The sequence below is a fragment of the Bactrocera neohumeralis genome, unplaced genomic scaffold (assembly GCF_024586455.1).
Source record: "Bactrocera neohumeralis isolate Rockhampton unplaced genomic scaffold, APGP_CSIRO_Bneo_wtdbg2-racon-allhic-juicebox.fasta_v2 cluster11, whole genome shotgun sequence".
NCBI classification, from domain to species: Eukaryota; Metazoa; Arthropoda; class Insecta; order Diptera; family Tephritidae; genus Bactrocera; species Bactrocera neohumeralis.
In genome coordinates, this window is record NW_026089624.1 from 10,528,472 (window position 1) to 10,549,099 (window position 20,628).

The following is a 20,628-nucleotide window of genomic DNA, read 5'->3' on the forward strand; positions in this document are numbered from 1 at the left end:
AAAAAAATCTGGCCGATCCAAAACCGGGGTGTGCCAACACCAGGATGTGTCAGGTTTTTTTTTCGAGTAAAACTCCTTTTTGGTTTTTACTCATGATATAGCAAGAAAAGGGATAATCATTTATGTATTTGGCGTATAAACCTATTTTTTATTCGTTTGATAAATGTGTAGAAATGGCAATACTTATTATTTGACAACACGGAACACTTATTGTTATTGTGCGTGTAATAATATTTATGTAAAATATAAAATGCTTATTTTAAGCAAATATCTAAAACAGAGATAAAGAGATATCCAACTCCTCTCTCACTGGAAGTGAGAGAGCAATTGCTAAACGTCAAAACCACCTAAACTTTGACAGTTGATCGAGTTCAGGAGGTTTTGACCGTTTAGCAAATGGAAAAGAGGGACGATTAAAATCCCGCCAAATTATTATTCGAATGTTGACATTTTTCACTTTTTTGTCTCCATTTGTAACGGCCATTAGTTCGAAGAATAGCGAAAGTGAAACAGCACGTAAGTTGAAAGATGTGAGTATATTTTAACTTTTATTAAATAAATTTGCATTTATTCAATACTTTTTTATTTCATTTTACAGATAAAATGCCGAAAACAACCAGCAGTTGGAGAAAATGTGTTGTTGGCTGCAACGAGGGAGGAAGAACATTTAGTTTTCCAAACAATGGAACGGACCTCGAACGGTGAGTGAAAAACATTAAATAGTGCAAAAAGGGTTTGTGAATTTGTGAAAAATTCTAATGAAATAAGTGTTTCGATTGTGCAATGAAAATAGTAATTTTGGATAATGAAATTGAATTTCCGTGTGTTTTTAAGTGTTATGTGCTGAACAAGTAGAGCGCGACAGACTGCAAGCGACATCTGTCATATATTAAAATACACACGTTCTTATGGACACAGTTATGTAGTCGTGCAGCTGCCTCAATAACTGTGTCCTTAAGAACATATGTATTTAAATATTTGACAAATGTCGCTTGCAGTCTGTCACGCTCTACGTGTTCAGAGCTTAACTGTCAATTTGTTGCCATTGCCGTTCATTAACTAAATAAATTATTTTAAAGTAACGATTTATCTTTGACATCTATGACATTTATAAAAAAAAAATTGTACTTTTAAATATTCATTAAATATGCACTTTTTGCACTATTATTATTATTATTATTATTATTATTATATATTTTATAATTATATAATATATAACATTTTGTATTGTATTTTGTTTCTTTAAACAGGTGCATCGAGGCGGCTGCTTCCGCTTTTAGAAAGGGAAGACCGCGAACATATTTTAGAGCCTCTGCCACTTCTTGAGGAGGAACTACTAAAGAGTAGTGAAAAAGCCGCGCAAACAGGTAGGGGTCTGACAGCAGGGACAGATAGAAAAAAAATTGAGAGAAGAGAATAGGATTTTAAAAATAAAATTAGATGAAAAAGAACAGGAGAATAGGAGTTTAAAAGCTCAGTTGGTCTAAATGGCAACTGAATTAGAAAGATGTAGGGAAATGTTAAGAAGAAGTTCATTTAGGGAAGAGTCAGATCCTCTTGAAATAGTTTGCAGCAAAGTTCCTCCTCAGTTAGGCGCTTGTATTAGGAGTAGTTTTTTAAATAGTAATCGCCAAAATCACGGCCGGCGATATGATAGTTTTTTTAAAACTTTAGCTTTGGGTGTATTTTTTTTGTCGCCAATCGCTTACCGCTACCTAAAGTACCAACTTAGTTTTCCCTCAGAAAATACGTTACATAATTTTGTCGCAGATTGACCTCGTTTCCCAGGTTGCACCCAAAGCAGCATAAAGTCTTTACAAATTTGGAGTAAGGGATTTTCTTTCAAACAAAAGTTCATATCAGTTTCTTGTGATGAAATGTCACTGAAATGTCATTTGCAGTATGGTAGGAAATTTGATAGGGTGATAGGTCTTGAAGGTTATGGATGAAAATCGCGCATCTAGAATAGACACAACTGCAATGACCATAATGGTGCAGGGTATAGGTGGGGAACCTTGGTCCCACCCGTTAGCTTATATTTTTATTAGAGGCTCATGTAAAGGGATGTCCTCAAGAAATATATTCTTGAAGCTATAACCCAACTTCAAAATATAGGGCTACTTCCTTGCCATTTTGTTTGTGACCAGGGTACCAATTTTCAAAATTTAGCCAATTTGTTAGGTGTTTCAATGTCACGGCCTTTTTTCAACGTAAATGGTAAGGAAATATGTTTTTTTTACGATAGCCCCCATTTATTAAAATGTATTGGAAACTGGTTACAAAATATGAAAAATAAAGTTGATTATAAATGTAGTCCATTTTTATAAACAGGACTCGAACTCGAGTTATCGGTGTGCGCATAAATTAACCGATGCTCATATTTACCCCAATACCTTTCAAAAAATGAAAGTTAAATTCGCGTCTCAAGTGTTAAGTAATACGGTCGCTTCAGGTATGCTTTCTCTTTACAGCTCGGGAGCCTTAAGCTCAAATAGTATGAGCTTTATTAATACCGCGGATTTCGTTTCTTTTTTCAATAAATTATTCGATATTTTTGATAGTAGTTTCACTGAGGCCATTGCACCCACTAAAAAAGTTTTTATAAGTTCCCCAGAGCAAAACCAGTTTTTAGATGAGGCAGAAAAAGTTTTATAAACAATTCGGGTCGTAGATGAGTTAGGAAACAACACAACAAATAATTTCAATTTTATTAAGGGGTGGTTGATTAATATTAATAGCTTAAGACGATTGTGGCGATTGCTGTCACACTCTGGATTTCCTTACCTAAAGACAAGACGGCTATGTCAGGACAGCTTAGAGCATTTTTTTGTCAGATTAGAAGTAAGGGAGGTACTAGAGTTATACCTTTCATGTTTTCTAGTTTATTTAGGAAGTCGTGGGGTTTACGTTACGTAAATATCGTAACAAAAGGTAATTGTGAGCTGCCTTTAGAACCCGAAGCCACAGTTATTTCAGAAAATGTTCTTCTTAATGTGTGCAATGATTCCGTTTTAAGTGACCTTTTTTGGCAGGATTTTTAGGGTTTACCACGGCCCGAACACTCCATTGTTAGATACATTACTTTAGATAGTAGTTTAGAAATTAACTTTTTAAAAGAAAATGCTTTTAATTATTTTTGCGGCTACCTTTATTTGAAAATTTTTAAAATGCACACATGCCTCCTGCCATTACCTTATTTAGGAGATGAATTTCCTTCTGATGAATTCATCTTCATACACCAAAACCAGATCGATAAATGCAACTTAGTGAAGCCGCCTCAAGAATTTGTTGCATTTATTAATAATTTAGAAATAAAATTTGTTGAGGAATTTGACAGAAATTGTCATAAAATAGGATTAGGTGAACTTCTTTTTGCTAAATTAAAAGATATTATGCCCTTATTGTGTTGTGAAGACTGTGACACAAAGTTAGTTATTGCTCTATTTATTAGAATTAGAATTTATGTTGTGACAAATTTTTTAAATAAAGATTTATCTCTACCCAATTTTAAGAATAAAATTTTGTGTGTTTCACATTTGTGGTTTTTATTTTCCTTTTTTAGTGGTTGCAATGAGCTAAATGTTTTATACTGAAATAATATTTTTTAAGCAGATTCGCATTAAGAGGCTCTAAAATTAGAACGATAAAGATTAGAAAATGTTTAGTTACAATTAGAATTTGGGGCTTAAATATTGGCATTTGTATATACGTTTATTTTTATAGTTTTAAGTATTATATTATTATACTGTGATATGAAGTGATATTGTTATTGTTATTTTTTTATACTATTATATATGAATTGTTATAGTTTTGTTTTTTTTTTCATTTTTTTGTGTAAATAATTTTTTAGTGGGTGATATAGGCCTACTCTGGAACCGAGCACCCAAAAATAACTTCGGTAACGGGCCCTTTTGCATACCTCATAGGTGGTGTGGAAAATGCGAATTGGGTAATTTATTTAAAATGCCCAAAAAATTGCTTTTTTTCTGATCTGTCTACAATGAAAAATGTCATAAAAAACGGTAATTTTGAGGCGCTCTCACACTGGAATAAGTTGGACATCCCTTTATTCCTGATGTAAAATATTAATAAAAAAATAAATATTTAGAAATATTGTAGTGAAGTGTAAGTGTATAAAAAGTGCATAATATGAAAGAAAAAGTTACTATAAATCGAGATTTGCGGCGGCTATAATCATATATTTGCTTAATCTGGAGCATCATCCCTATCCAACCATACCACTTTTAACCCTGAAATCGTGGGATGGTATACTAAAGCCGACCTGTTGTTATTTTGTTTTTTTTTTTGTAAAACTGTTGATGGTTCACAGCAAAGAGCTTTTTAACTCGTCTGGTGTTTCTTTTACGTTTTTTCTTAAAGTTTGAGCAAGAATAACTTCACAAATCAGTTGAAGAAAACTAGCGTTGTCACATCTTAAACACCAAATATATTATGTAGGATTTTCAAAAATTTTTTCTTTGTATATTCGCGTGATTCTTTCTATATTCAGGGGTGTCTTTTGGAATCCAAGACCGAATTGCTTAGCATTCAGAATTGCAAACCAATTCTGATTTTCAATGGTGTCACAGAATCTGATTGGATTTTCGTCTTTTCGAACGTACGCAAAACCAATATTCGAACCAGCTGTTTACTAATTCCGATTACTTTGGCGGTCGGGTAAAACAAACGAATTTTGGTATAAATGGGGTATGTACGGATAGGGGAGCTTCTCCAGAGGAGGAGTAATGCTGCCAACTCTTAAATTTTTTAAAATATTCCCGACTAAAAATAAAAAAAAAGAATTAATACCACATAGTATTTCACAATGTTTCACTAAATTTTTTCACATTTTTCACTTTGTTTATTTAAATATATGTACACTCTAAACTTTGAAATAAGTTAAATTTTACTTTTATTTTCTTACTTTTTAGCTAAATTTATTAATTTAAAAATCACTTAGCACACTTACCGTTGAAAAGGTGAGATTGCTTACAATTATGAAGAAAACTAGCGTTGCCACATCTTAAACACCAAATATATTATGTAGGATTTTCAAACATTTTTTCTTTGTATATTCGCGTGATTCTTTCTATATTCAGGGGTGTTGTGGAATCCAAGACAGAATTGCTTAGCTGTCAGAATTGCAAACCAATTCTGATTTTCAGTGGTGTCACAGAATCTGATTGGATTTTCGTCTTTTCGAACATACGCAAAACCAATATTCGAACCAGCTGTTTACTAATGTGACAAAACTTGCAAATGAATACATTTGGAGGCAACCCTATTAAAGTTTTTAATGAGTTCCGAATTGAAGAAAGATTTTAAGAGATAACATTTATAGATGGGAATTCGAAATATTGTCGAAGCTAGAAGGGAAATAGTGATCGAGCGATATATGAGCGCTTGGGCAGAAAGCGGAAACTTCTACTCGGTTTTTCATTTTTACGATTTTTCTTAATTGGCGGGCAGGATTGAAAAAAAACTAAACGCATGGACTTGGGGCAAAGTTTATTATCTTTCGCATTAAATTATCTTCTATTGAAACTACAAAAAAACATATGTTTAAACAACATACAGTAAAATTTTTTTGGTCAAAAACCACTTTTTGTACATGCCAAATGCATTTCTTTCCCTCCCAAAAAACCTCAAAAAATCGATTTTTTCCAAAACTCAATAATTAAGAAATTTCGTGTTTTATTCTTATGTTTTCTCCTATAGAAATAAAGATAAATCAATTCGTAACAATAAAATAATTCGATTTCTTAACTTACATTTCAAATCTTCTTCTTTGTTTCTGACAGAAATACCGATAAAATTGGTTTCTGTGACACCCAAAACCCATACAAATTCTGTTTCGAATATCAAACCAATAATGTCTGAATTAATGACACCTACTGCTTTTTTTGATCAGTTTCAATTCTGATTCCGACAACTATCAGATTCCACAACACCCCTGATTAACTATAATAAAAAACACCTTCCAACATTTTACAAACTATAATTAAGTTAACCCTTTTTCCACAAACATACATACATATGTATGTATATGTACAATAATTGATTTATATTTAATAAACACAAATAAGTAAAACTCTATGATAATATTATAAATTTTATATCATATCGGGGTGACTAATGTACTTTTGCGCAGTACTCCTTTCTGCGTTGACGGCCTTCGGCCGCGCTCTAAAAAAATAACCCTGGTCGAGCCAATACCCGGGGTGACTGAAGCACTTTCGCGTAGTACTCCTTCAAAAAAGTAATCCTGATCCAGCCAATACCCGGGGTAACCTAAGTATTTGATTATTATATAATAATATTACGTAGTTATTTATTATATTTAAATAAGAAAAAATCCATATGCATGAAAATATTGTTTATACTCATTTTAGTTTGTAATATAATTTATAGACACACTTGTTTTTATTAGAACTAAGATTGCTAAATAAAGAAAGAGGAATTATATCGAAGATAGAGAAATCAGCGAATTGCTCTTACTTGCTTATTATCATATGACAGCACACCATTTCTACATAATTGTTAGCACATAAATGATGCTCACTATAAGTGTAAAATGTGATTTTTGAAATATAGATTTATTCCCCCGCCGGGGGAAGCAGAGGAAGAGGAAGACCTCCACTCCGTTGGACGGACCAAGTGGAGAAGGACCTGGCTTCGCTTGGAATATCCAATTGGCGCCACGTAGCGAAAAGAAGAAACGACTGGCGCGCTGTTGTTAACTCGGCTATAATCGCTTAAGCTGTTTCTACGCCAATTAAGAAGAAGAAGAAGATTTATTTCTTATAAAACCTGCAAAATGTGCAAATTGTGAATTTGTTTAAATGTTTACAGTTTAATTAAATGAATTTGAAGTGAAAAATGTGCATAAATTGTGTTAAATGTAGTAAAATAGCCTGTTGAAATTTTCGAATTTTGGGAATTTTTTAACTTTAAAATCGAATATCTCGTAAACTAAGCGTTTCGCTACCATTAACTCTATATATTTTTTGATCAGGAGGACTTTCAGATCGCGGCTTCAAAGAAATCGGAATTGTGCCTTTCTCAGAAAGAGATGTAAGTTAAATTAAATCTTACTGACTGTGAATTTGTAGTTGTTACGTTAAAGAAAATCAATAAACACAAGTTTTTTGTCTTTACCCCATGTGCTACCGGCTAGCGACTTGAGGATTTTATTGCGGCTCTGTACCTTGGCGATAATCGCGGTCGTATGGGGAGTGAAGGAGCATAGACTATCAAAGGTTACACCCAGTTACACCTAGTTCAAGTCTATACTCCTTCGTCTAGTTCGTAAAAATGGTCGCTGTGGATTTGGTGGGGAAAGTGTGAGGTTCCGTGCAGTGAAGAAACGAGAAAGGTCGAAGAGGTAGTTGTTTACTTTCGAACACATGGCATCGATTCCATTGCCCGACGTCAATATCATGCAATCATTTGCGTATAAGGTTATGGAAACCCCCTCTGGTTGCTTCGGGAGTTTCGAGATGTAGAAGTTAAACAGTAACGGGCGGAACCCCCTGTTTAATTCTTCTCAGTTTAGATGATTCACCTCGAAATAGTACGGATGATTGACGACCGTTCAGGTAGTTCATGGTCCCCCTCTTTAGTCTTACAGGAAGCGAAGTTTTCTCAATGTTCTGCAGTAGCGTTGTGTGGTTGACTGTGTCAAAAGCTTTTGACAAGTCCAACGCTACGAGGATCGTTCTCTCAGGGTGGTTTCTGGTTGAGGCCACGAACTATCTGAGCGTTTATGACGCTAAGTGCTGTGGTGGTGCTGTGCACTTTTCGGAATCTATGCCGGTGGCTGGCTAGGCTCAGGTGGTGAGTGAAGGTCGGGAATAGCAAGGCCTCAAGTGTCTTCACTACTGGGGAGAGGAGAGTTATCGGACGATAAGATTCCCCTTTGTTGGCGGGTTTCCCAGGTATCAGTAGTCGGACCACTCTTCCGACATTCCACACTCCGGGTATTTGAAGAGTGATCAGCGACAGATTGAGGACCTTGGTGAGATAGCTTACTCCCTACGAGCCTAGATGCTTTAGCATTAGTATGTTAATTCCATCAGGGCCAATGGATTTAGAGGATTTTTATTTGACATTCTGGCTATTGTCCCAGTATAGCGTAGGCAACATGGGGCCACGTAACTTGTGGTCCACTCCATGTGAGTCTTAAGGCCTGAGCAGGTCTTAAGATAGCTCCATCCATTGCATGTATTACACCTGACCGAGGTGGAGTTTGGATGGAGCCTTTTTACGCAAACGCAGCAGAAAAATTCCTCCGGGGTCACAATATATGTGGAACTGTCAAAACTGTTGCAAATTTTCAATAAACTAACAAAAGCTAATTAAATATCAAAATGGATCCGACTTTGTTTTTTTATTTGAGCTCTAGCAAATGTGATGGGGATGAGAAATAGTGCGGGGATAGCTAAGAGATCGTAGCAATAGCGCAGGTATAAAAAAAATTAGAAAACCTCATTAACAAAATTTTCTTTCTTTTTTCAAAGCATTGGAATCTTAAAAAGACGGTGGAGAATTTTAGGATATGACAAGAGAGGAAGGTATCAGCCCACAAAAGTGTCAAGATTTGCCAACGTTTGTGCGGAATTACATAACATCTGCATAAAATTTAAAATAAGTTATAAGTTATAACAAAATTGCGATTCTGATTACTCACAAAAAATAGACACCGGGGTAGCAAACCGCCTCACCGCAATCGGCCAAACGATAAGAGACCAAATAAAGTATTATTTTTTAAATTTAAACTGAAAATGTATATGTCTTTAACCTTGTAAATATGTTTTTTAATGTAAACTGAAATACAAAAATTTTGTTCATATTGTTCATATTTTCTTTTATATTTTTAATAAGGTATTCCATTAATTGGTTCTTGTTTTTGTTCTTTATTACTAAAAATTATAAAAAAATATATAATTAAAAAAAATTTACTAACATTTTCATAAAATTGCTTATTACGATTAATATTTTTCATTCGAATGACATTTCGAAAGAACGGAAACGTTTATATACTCGTTCACGTATGTCATCATGCCAGATTACGGTAAATCGTTATGATCAGGAGGAGGATGGAGTCATGTTTAGAAGTTCACGCAAGTGAGGTAAGTTCTCTGATCGCTATTCACTTGGGAGTGGCCAGAAACGATTCTTTTACATATGACTCAAGCAGCTCACGACTTCCGGTCTTTGACCAAGTATCCTCTGGGTAGCCTAAGAACATCCGTTTAAGGCGAGCTAAAGTGAGAAAGCGAAACATCGCCTACATAGGGCTGAGCGCTGTGTTTAGAACGCGCCACGCAAAAAAACACTCCCAATAAAAAATAACAACCAGCCTTGGATGAGATACCCCCCTTTTGATAACGACCATGGCAAACGAAATAAGGACTACGAATTGAGGGCATGTACCTGGAATGTCCGGTCCCTTAATTGGGAAGGTGCCGCTGCCCAGCTGGTTGATGTCCTCGCAAAAATCACCGCCGTCCAAGAAATGCGATTGACAGGACAAGGACTGAGGCGAGTATGAACGTCTAGTCACAATCTTCAACATATCGCTGATCTGCACCCACGCCCGACATAAAAGAGGACGATGTGACCAAATATGCTTTCAATGAGCGCTTGGAGCACACCTATGAGCGCTGCCCCCGCCACGATCTCAAAATCGTGCTTGGCGACTTTGACGCCAGGGTGAGCAAAGAAGGTATCTTTGGGACTACGGTCGGTAAATTCAGCCTCCACGAGGAAACATCCCCAAATGGGTTGAGGCTGATCGACTTCGTCGGGGTCCGAAATATGGTTATCTGTAGTACTAGATTCCAGCATAAGAAGATTCATCAAGCCACGTGGCTGTCTCCGGATCGAAAAACTGCCAACCAGATCGATCATGTTGTGATAGACGAAAGACACGTCTCCAGTGTTTAAGATGTGCGTGCGCTCCGAGGTCCTAACATCGACTCGGTCCACTACCTGGTTGCAGCCAAGATTCGCACCCGCCTCTGTGCAGCAAAAAACGCAAGGAAGTTTCGTCGTCGAGAAGCTGCAATCACAACAGACAGCCGAACGATTTCCTACTCGACTTTCACACTCCTGCTCTCAGAGAGCACTCGTCAACAACTCAGTATAAGGGAACTGTGAAACGGCATTTCAAACTCCTTACGTACAGCTGCAACCGAAACCATTGGTTTTCGGGAAGTGCAAAAGAACAACTGGTACGACGAGGAGTGCCGTTTCGCAGCAGAGAGAAAACAGACCGCCTACCTCGCAACGTTACGATCGACCACAACACGTGCGGGATGGGATAGATACCGAGAGTTGAAGGGGGAAGCGAGACGCATTTGCAGACAGAAAAAGAAAGAGGCCGAAATGCGAGAGTATGAAGAGCTTGATAAGCTGGCCGACTGGAGTAATGCTCGAAAATTCTACGAAAAGATGCGGCGGCTAACTGAAGGTTTCCAGACCGGAGCATACTCTTGTAGCACCCCCAAAGGTGATCTAGTGACCGATGCCCAAAGCATACTTAAATTATGAAGGGAATACTTCTCCAGCCTGCTGAATGGCAGTGATAGTACAACACCAGGAGAAGGCGAACCCGATTCCCCAATAGATGACGATGGAGCAGATGTTCCATTGCCCGACCATGAAGATGTTCGAATAGCAATTACCCGTCTGAAGAACAACAAAGCAGCGGGGGCCTATGGATAACCGGCCGAGCTATTTAAACACGGCGGCGAAGAACTGATAAGGAGCATGCATCAGCTTCTTTGTAAAATATGGTCGGTCGAAAGCATGCCTAACGACTTGAATTTAAGTGTGCTCTGCCCAATCCACAAAAAGGGAGACCCCACAATCTGCGCCAACTACCGTGGGATAAGCCTCCTCAACATCGCGTATAAGGTTCTATCGAGCGTATTGTGTGAAAGATTAAAGCCCACCGTCAACAAACTGATTGGACCTTATTAGTGTGGCTTTAGCCCTGGAAAAACAACAACTGACCAGATATTCACCATACGCTAAGTTTTGGAAAAAACCGTAAGAAGAGAATCGACTTTTGACACAGCACGAAAAGGAGCTGCCTTTATGCCGCAATGTCTGAATTTGGTATCCCCGCAAAATTAATACGCCTGTGTAAACTGACGTTGAGCAATACCAAAAGCTCCGTCAGGATCGGGAAGGACCTCTCCGAGCCGTTCGATACCAAACGAGGTTTCAGACAAGGCGACTCCTATCGTGCGACTTCTTCAATCTTCTGCTAGAGAAAATAATTCAAGCTGCAGCACTTAATCGAGCAGGTATAATCTTTTATAAGAGTGTACACCTGCTGGCGTTTGCCAATGATATTAATATCATCGGCCTTAACACCCGCGTCGTTAGTTATGCTTTCTCTGGACAAGGAAGCAAAGCAAATGGGTCTGGCAGTGAACGAGGGAACGAGACGAAATATCTCCTGTCATCAAACAAACAGTGGTCGCACTCGCGACTTGGCTCCCACGTCACTGTTGACAGTCATAACTTCGTAGTCGTAGATAATTTCGTCTGTCTTGGAACCAGTATAAACACCATCAACAATGTCAGCCTGGAAATACAGCGCAGAATAACTTTTGCCAACAGGTGCTACTTCAGACTGACTAGGCAATCGAGAAGCAAAGTCCTCTTTCGACGAACAAAAACCAAATTCTATAAGTTACTCATAATTTCCGTCCTGTTATATGGTGCAGAGGCTTGGACGATGACAACAACTGATGAGTCGACGTTGCGATTTTTCGAGAGAAAAGTTCTGCGAAAGATTTATGGTCTTTACGCGTTGGCCACGGCGAATATCGCATTCGATGGAACGATGAGCTGTATGAGTTATACGACGACATTTACATAGTTCAGCAAATTAAGAGACAGCGGCTACGCCAGCTAGGTCATGTTGTCCGAATGGACGAAAACACTCCAGCTCTAAAAGTATTTGACGCTGTACCCGCCGGGAGAAGCAGACGAAGTGGAAGGCCTCCACTTTGTTGGAAAGACCAGGTGGAGAAGGACCTGGCTTCGCTTGGAATATCCAATTGGCGCAACGTAGCGAAAAGAAGAAACGACTGGCGTGCTGTTGTTAACTCGGCTATAATGGCGTAGGCGGTGTTTACGCCAATAAAGAAGAAGTTATGATCACGTATGTCATTATTCAAAACACAGTTATTCACGTGACGAGTGATACGTTCACGGATGTAACGATTCGACCCCTATTTGGATCGGAAAGTAGTAAGTTAAGTTTATCATACTTGAATCAACACTTTACAGCAGGGTTATGTGACCACTTGCCAACGCACAACTGCGACTTTCTTCCACGTTTTTTAAATTACTCCTAGTTCGCGCACTGCGCCCCACTCCAGTCGAGTGGCCAGAGGCCTTCACGGTCCCAAAGAATTCTACTAGTCAGCATAATTCTCGTCTGATCTATCAGACTGCAAAGATCAACCCTAGACACCCGCGACAAACTCGACTACTACAATTTAACTGCAACGGATTCTACAGTTAGATTGAGGGGATAGTTGCATCTATGGAGGCCTAACCTTCATACTGCACAACACAGTGTTATTCTTATAGACGGCGACATCAAAATACTTAATATACATACACATTTCCCAGTTACATATCGCCCAACAGGATATCATTCGAACAAAAGCGTACTGTTATGTGGTGAGAACCGTTTGGTATTGGGCGGCTTTAAGGTGCTCCATGATCTTTGGCATTCTTGCATGTCAAACCATAGTAGCTGGGAGAGCTGGCGCAACAGATTGACAAGTTGCACTTATGTAAGACGTACATAGTATTATTGGAATTAAATGGACAATTTTCTTGAACACAACAAAACTTGTGAAGAAATAATATTACCACTTTAGCTTTAGGTTGATTACAATGAAGTTTTCATATAAGGTGCAACATATGGTAATGGAAGTTGGTAGCCTCAATAATAGCTTATGGGATATTCAATTAAACAGTTGGCTATCAAATTCTGCGAGCAACACATATTCTAAATATTACTAATGAGTAAAAAAATTCCGTGGAAACAATAAAAATACAGCTTTAGGTTGATTATAATGAAAGTTTCAAATAAAGTGCATACCATAAAAGTAGGTAGTCCAACGATTTCTCAATTACAGGTAATGGCATTTTTAACTAAATTGTTGGCTATCAAATTCTGCGAGGAACATATATTCCAAATACTTCTAATGAGTAAAATAATTCCGTGGAAACAGTAAAAATACAGCCTTAGGTTGACTAAATCAAAGTTTTCAGCTATATTCCAGGTGTTGCAAATCTTTATATTAAAACACTAGAGAACCCGTCCACGCTTCACTGTGGCTGATACATAGAAAATACTACTACTACCATCTACATAAATGATTCCTATTAGTTGGATTATAACTACTAGTTAATGAGATATAGCATTTTTGTGAAGTAACTGGTGTTAGTTTACAAAGAAATGGATCATAAAGCATTTCGTGTGTTAATAAATCATTGCTTTTTGGGGGATAATATTGTTGAATTTGGGCTCAGGGAAATCCACCGTTGAAAAGATATTTGCTAAACTGGAAACAGGTGAAATGAGCACCGAGGACAATGATGCCCTAAAGAGGCGAAAGCTCTGTGTAAAATAGGTGCTTCGCAGGTTCACAATCCAAAAAAAACAGTGAATAACCGATTCTGAGAAGCAACAGAGAACGTTTTTAATAGAGAAGGTTCACGGCGCGAAGAACGTAAAAATATTTTTAGCTAACTCGGTCGAGATGGAAGAGTTTCACCACTGCCAGCTCTGCAGCAGAAATTTTAACATTTTGCTTGAACAGAGCTGAGCGCGGAATAAAATTTATGCTCAAAACTATATATGCTCTAACAGACGTATGTATGTTCGCTCTTTTGCTTATATTTTTATACGTTTATATGCAAACATGTGTATTCGTATGAATTCTTTTTGTGAATATTAATGGGTACATGTGCAATTGTATACATTTAAATTAAATTACATTTTCAGCGCAATATTCGAAGTTAATGTAAAAATAAAGCCTATTTTTTAATTATTTTTTGTATTATTATAGATATATCCGTCTCCTCAAGCTATTTAATTTTCCTGGCGGGACCGCCGCTAGGCATTTCTTCGCAAGGATAGCTTTAGCCGGTTGGCTCTCGTTCTACGAAGTTTACAAGTTGATCACCCGTCTTTTGCTCTTTCTTTGCCATTCCTTCCTTCTAAGCTCTATTAGAGCTGTCGCGCTCCATTCTCTAACAAACTTCCACACCTGTTGGGAACGTAACATGTGTGTTACAAAATTTTCAAGGGTTAGCCGCTCAGAGAGAAGGTGCTCTAGCTCCTCTCTTTCATCTTTATAACGGGGGCACAGAAAGAAAATGTGCCACGCGTTCTCATTCCCGTTTCCGCAAAAAGAGCAGTTAAACCCATCGTCATGTCCATATTTGTGCAAATACTCTCTGAAGCAGCCTTGCCCAGTCAGGAACTGCGTCAAGTAATAGTCAGTTTCTCCGTGATTTCTCTCTACCCACACCTGCACGTTTCTGATTAACGTGTGTGTCCATCTACCTTTTGCTGTTTCGTCCCATCGTTTCTGCCACTCATTGAGGCTGGTTTGTCTTTCTTGCTGCTTCTCTTGTTTATTTAGCCGTCTGCCCGCGTTTTTCGCTTTGTCATAAATTCTTTTTAGCTCCATCGCCATAATATCTGGAGGCATGATACCTGAAATAATTCCAGTCGCTTCGTGTGATACAGTCCGGAAAGCGCAAGCTACCCTGATTGCACCTAACCGAACTACTGCTTTTGTCGTATTCGCATATGTTTTGTGCAGCAATGCTGGTCCCCATATGGGTGTGGCGAACATAAGTACTGACTGGCTAACTTTTGCCAGAAGAACGTGTCTGTTTTGACTAGGTCCGCCTAAATTGGCCATGATTCTAGTTAATGCAGCCGTCACCTTTGCTGCTTTCTCACAGGCTTTCTCGATGTGGGTCCGACAATTTAGCCTCGCGTCAATAATTACACCCAGCTATTTCAACGATTGTTGCGTTGGGATATTGTATCCATCGATGTTGAGCGTAGTCGCCTCTAACTTTTTTCTACTCGTTATTAGTACCGCTTCAGTTTTTTGGCCTGCTAACTGTAGCTTTGCTTTTGTGAGCCATTCTTTTATTTTTATCGCCACATGGTTGCATAGGTACTCTATTTGGCTTATTTCTTTTGCCACTACCGTTACTGCTATATCATCAGCGTAACCGATTATTTGTATTTCTTTGGGCAAAGGGAGGCGAAGCACACCGTCGTATAAAACATTCCACTGTCGGAGAGGTAGCTAGATATGAGGTAGAGTGGTGTCTTCTTTTGTTTCAGGGCTTCCATGATATGCGGCCAATAGGCCGAATTGAAGGCATTTTTTATGTCGAACGTCACAACCGCGCAGTATTCTTTGGTGCCATATCCTTCAATTGCCTTGCTTACGACCTCTGTTAGCTTTTTTATGACGTCTATTGTCGACCTGTGCCTTCGAAAACCATGTTGGTTTTCGGCTAAGCCCGGTGGCTGTCTTTCTAGATGTTGTTCTAGCCGCACATAGATTATACGCTCCAGTATTTTCCCCATTGTGTCCAACATACATAATAGTCGGTAGGAGCCTGGCTCTCTTGCTGGTTTATTTGGCTTTTGTATAAGCACTAGCCGCTGCTTTTTCCAAATCTTAGGGAATACTCCCTCCTGTAAGCATTGTGTATAGACTTTCGTAAATGGGGTGGGTTTATATTTAATAGCGAGTTTCAGGGCCTTATTTGGTATGCCATCTAGGCCTGATGTTATAGTGTTTGCAAATCTCTCTGTTGCTTCTATAGTTTCTTGGTCAGTAACTAGCGGTGCGTTTGTAGCTTCTTTTGTTTGCTGCCTTTATAGCAATTGCGTCGGAAAAAGCGTTTGGACAACCGTCTTTAATAGTCTAGGGCATGTAGGCGCTTGTCCTTTACGGTCTTTAAGCTTTGACATGACGATTTTGTATGCATCTCCCCACGGGTTTTCTTCGACCTTGCTGCATAGCTCTTTAAAACAACAGGCTTTGCTCTTCTTTATTGATTTCTTCAGTTCATTTCGCTTTCGTTTAAAGTGCTCGTTTAGCATTATGAAATCTTCCGTTTGTCGTCGCCTTTGACACTGGCGCCTAGCTTTGTGGCATTCACTTCTCAGGGCCTCAATAGTCTCATTCCACCAGTATGCGGGTTTTCTGTATGTGCCTTGTTTTTCCCTACACATAGCGGCATCACAGGTCTTAATGACATGTTTAACTATGCATTCAGCTTTCTGTTCTATGTCCATAGCGTAGTTCGGATTGTCATCTAACATTAATTTGTAGATATCCTCATCAAGTCTTTCGGCTTTCCAGCCTCTGGTTTGAACCTGTTTAAGAGACTTAGGCAATTTGTGCGTTCTGTCGATTTCTAGCAGAATTGCCAAGTGGTCACTGTGTGTGTATAATTCGCTCACTTCCCATGTACACGACCGCACTAGAGAGATACTAGCGAACGTTATATCGCCGTTTTTTTCGAAAGTATTTCTGTTACCCATATTCAGCAAGACGGTGTTCAGTACCGAAAAAGCCTTCAGAAGGGTTTCTCCTCGTATATTTGTATACGCGCTAGCCCACTCCACTGCCCATGCATTGAAGTCACCTGCCACTATGTTCATTGCAGTGTTCGACACTTCTCGTACTAGACTATCGATCATTCTTTCATATTCATCTTGTGCGATGCTTGGCGGAATGTAGCAACTATAAAAGTTTATTTCGCAGATTTTTGGAAGCGTGTAATAGGCTTGTCCTGTTAGTGGCTTTTCTTGGAACACGTTTGTTCCACAGGCACAAGCCGCTTTGCCCGTTAGGTCGGAGGTCTACGTTGCTGCGCTAATGTTTTTATATTGTTCGCAGACTATTGCCACGTCGATTTTCTGCTCAAACAATGTATGCGTGAGTAGGTCTTGAGCTGCTTCGCAGTGGTTGAGGTTGAGCTGTAGAACTCTCATATTTTGGCTCTTTTGCACGCTTCCTGGTAGAGAGAACATTTCTTGCTACCTATCTGATGGTCAGACGTCTCTTTTCCTTGTTTTTGACATGCACTGCAAGACGGCTCCTTGCTGCATGTCTTTGCAAAGTGACCTTTCTCCCCACATTTGAGGCAGCACTGACTCCTATCGTCTGAGTTTTTGCAGGTTCTCGCTAGGTGGCCATATTCCAAACATCGGAAGCATTTTTTAAGGTTAGGCTTCTCCCTAATTCTACACACAACCTATCCTATTTTGATTTTTTTGGCTTCAATAAGTAGCCTAGTCTGTAAGGCGGGGAGGCTTATCACAGCTGTTTGGGTGCCTGCGTATGACGTCCTAATGCCTTTGATTGAGCCTTTATCAAAGTCCTCTATTTTTCCTATTTGCGTGCGAATAGCATTGGCAATGTCTTCCTCTCCGGTTATTTCATCCAGATACCGGATTTCCACAGTGGTCTCACTCGTTAGGGCTTTAATTTTGGCTTGATCTCCAAGCACTTTGCCTATTTCACTGGTGTAGTCAGCAGTGTGTTCCATTTGCGCGCTCTTAAGTTCCATTAAAATTTCCTCTTTGTCTTCCTAATCCGGGTTATACTTTCACCCAGTTTCTGGAGCGCATCTTCTTTTTTAACCGCCTTTAGAATATCGCTGTATGTCATGTTACCAGTTCGCTCGATCACTATCGCATCAGGCCTTGGTCGATGCTTATATGCTGCCTTCTTTTTCTTTTTTATTTCCGTCCAGCCATCTTGTTTTCCCGGTGTCTTTCCTTTGTTAATTGAGGTTAACGTATCTACTTTTCCTCATTATTTTTAGCCTTCTTTGGTTTTTCTCCATGGGTGGTTTTATTCTTTTTTACAGGAGTCTGCCTTTTTGCCTGTTTTTCCTTTCCTTTTCTTTTAGGCGTTATTTCCGTTGTTACAGGCACATTTAGAATATTCCGTTTTGCTTCCTTGCTCTTCTGGTATTCCTCTAAGGCTTTTCCGTACATCTTCGTTATATTGCCAACGAGGTCCCTAAGATTGTTGTTTATTGTTCGCTGCGGTGGGCGCATCAAATCTATCATCTTTTTAATTTCCTCACCAAGCTCCGTCATGTAGTCGCCGCGAGGTTTTACCGCCTTCGCTTGCGGCGTGTTGTCTTGCAGCGCCGGTGGCGACGATCTTGTCCGCGTCGGTTTTTCTACGCTTAGCATCTTTATTGGAGATCTACTAAGTCGCGAGGACCGCTTGAATGGAGCTATTTCCATTACGGGTGTCCTTTGCAAGTTAGTTCCTGCCGCTTTGGTATTATTCGGGTCTTTTGGGTTTCCCGTGTCATTGCCCAGTATACTAGCATAGATGTTACTGCTACTTCTGCTGTCGTTTATGTTGTTGTTTTTTCTCATATACAAATCCATTCCTTTCTATGGTACCAGCGCATCGTGTGAAGGGGGGCGGGCCGAAATAAACAGGAGCCGGTGTACCCTCGGTGGCTATGCACGTACCCCAGTTCCCTGAGGCCTTTTCTTCGCTTTACTGGTCCCGGTAAACACGGACGGACCAGAGCTCGCCCGGGGCAACGCAGACTACTAATCTTGCGCCCAATGCACACTCCTTGACCAGAGTCCGAAGGGGCTGGTTACTGATAGACACCGCGGCGAACACCTCGGCAGAGCAAGCTCACATCACCCTATCCATTTCAGGACTCCCAGTGCGCCGGGATGTACATCGGTCAAAAAAACAAAAACTTTAACAGCCGCACCTGACTTGGTGAACAGACGCTGACCAGGAAGCCGCTCATTGTGAGTTCGTCGCGCTTGGATTTTCATATTACCCACCATGCCCATGCATGATGGGGGGGGGACACCTATTTTTGAGAGGCGGTATCGGCTCGCCTCTGTCGCAGGGGTTTCATCAGCTTAGCTAGCATTTATACCGCAACCTCCACTCTTGCCACTCCTCGTCGGGGGTTGCTTATTCGTCATGGCTTATTTCGCAACTAACCTGCTACTACAGGCCGTCCGGCTATCCGCGACCTGCCGACCCCCCCGTTAGCTTAGAGCTCAGCTGGGAAGTCTGGCCCACTGACCACGGGGTCATGCCACATATGTATGTAAATATGTACACTCATGTCTACATACCACATTTTTATGTATACATGTACACTCAGTGCTTCATGCAAAATCTACGTTGACACAGACACCATTGTGTTGTTGGTATAAAACCGAGCTGTGCCAAAAAAATAAGCGAACGATCGCTGATTGTCCCCGCTTCCCTTGCCACTCTAACAGCTTTACCTCAAACTTGCGTAAATATGTATGAGGATGTATGAGCGTGCATACATATCGACGCAGATTTTTGCGAGCACGGAAAAATATTATAGAATTGACAAATATAAATCGACTACAGCTATGTTGCCAATTTTCTCACTTCTTTCTGTGAAGAAGCATCAGAAAGTTGTTCAGTTTATGAATTTTAGCTTTTGCCAAAGCCGCTTGTGGGCAAACGCATGCTCGGGGAGATGTGAAGGTGGTCGCTTTTATGAATGCAGCGAGTTTGCCTGTTGAAAGTGCGCTAGCGTTCTTGAATGAAATTGTTCTTGTTGTAAGATTTACTACATTTGGCTGCCATATTGACTTGTGACGCTGCTGATGCTATTTCAGGCATTTGTTGTTTTTGTAGAACAATATTTGTAATTTTTGCGGGTGACACATCTACAAGTGAACGCATATAAGTATGTATGTTGTGTATGCATTATTTGTGGGAATGTCATACGCACATATTTACATGAGCCATTTCAAACGATTGTTGGTTTTGTAAAGCAATGTTTGTAGTTTTTGGCGGTGACATATTTGCATGTGTACGCATATGTATACAAGTATGTAGGTTTGTGTATGCGTTATTTGTGTACCAATGTCATACGCACATATTTATGTATGAACATATGAGGAGCGGGCACATGTTATTATTGATAAGTGATAATATGATTTGAATTCGCAAAAGCGAACATAAACGCAGACATATGGTCATGACATATGTGAATATTAGTTTTGAATGATAAAATTTACGATTAATGTTCATTTATCACTATTGTAATATATCTAATTTTTTAAATAATATTATGATAGTTTGTTACATAAATATGTAAGTATGAATATATCTATAATAATACAAAAAATAATTAAAAAATAGGCTTTATTTTTACGTTAACTACGAATATTGCGCTGAAAAAGTAATTTAATTTAAATGTATTCAATTGCACATGTACTCATTAATATGCACAAAAATAATTCATACGAATACACATGTTTGCATATAAACGTATAAAAATATAAGCAAAAGAGCGAACATACATACGTCTGTTAGAGCATATATAGTTTTGAGCATAATTTTTATTCCACGCTCAGCTCCGTTCAAGCAAAATGTTAAAATTTCTGCTCCATTATAAACGTTCTCTGCGATCAATATACGTTCTGGAGGAAGTTATGACGAAAATACAACAAAAAGAACTACCACTGCATGTATATTATGACAATTTGAACCAAGCATT

The 20,628-nt window shown here is 39.1% G+C and overlaps 1 protein-coding gene and 1 long non-coding RNA gene across 2 annotated transcripts in view; both read left to right on the forward strand.

Moving 5' to 3' along the window:
• The first annotated feature begins 8 nt into the window (after positions 1 to 8).
• LOC126765790 (uncharacterized) lies at positions 9 to 8,820 on the forward strand. The gene is made up of 4 exons (XR_007668583.1): positions 9 to 530; positions 599 to 701; positions 4,932 to 4,979; positions 6,595 to 8,820. It is a non-coding gene; the product is annotated as an uncharacterized LOC126765790 (long non-coding RNA).
• A 602-nt stretch (positions 8,821 to 9,422) lies between these two features.
• The window catches only part of LOC126765716 (craniofacial development protein 2-like), an 18,989-nt gene continuing 7,783 nt past the window's right edge, over positions 9,423 to 20,628 (forward strand). The window contains exon 1 of the mRNA XM_050483454.1: positions 9,423 to 9,481. The gene's annotated coding sequence lies outside the window, so the exon portion shown is untranslated. The remainder of the gene's footprint in view (positions 9,482 to 20,628) is intronic.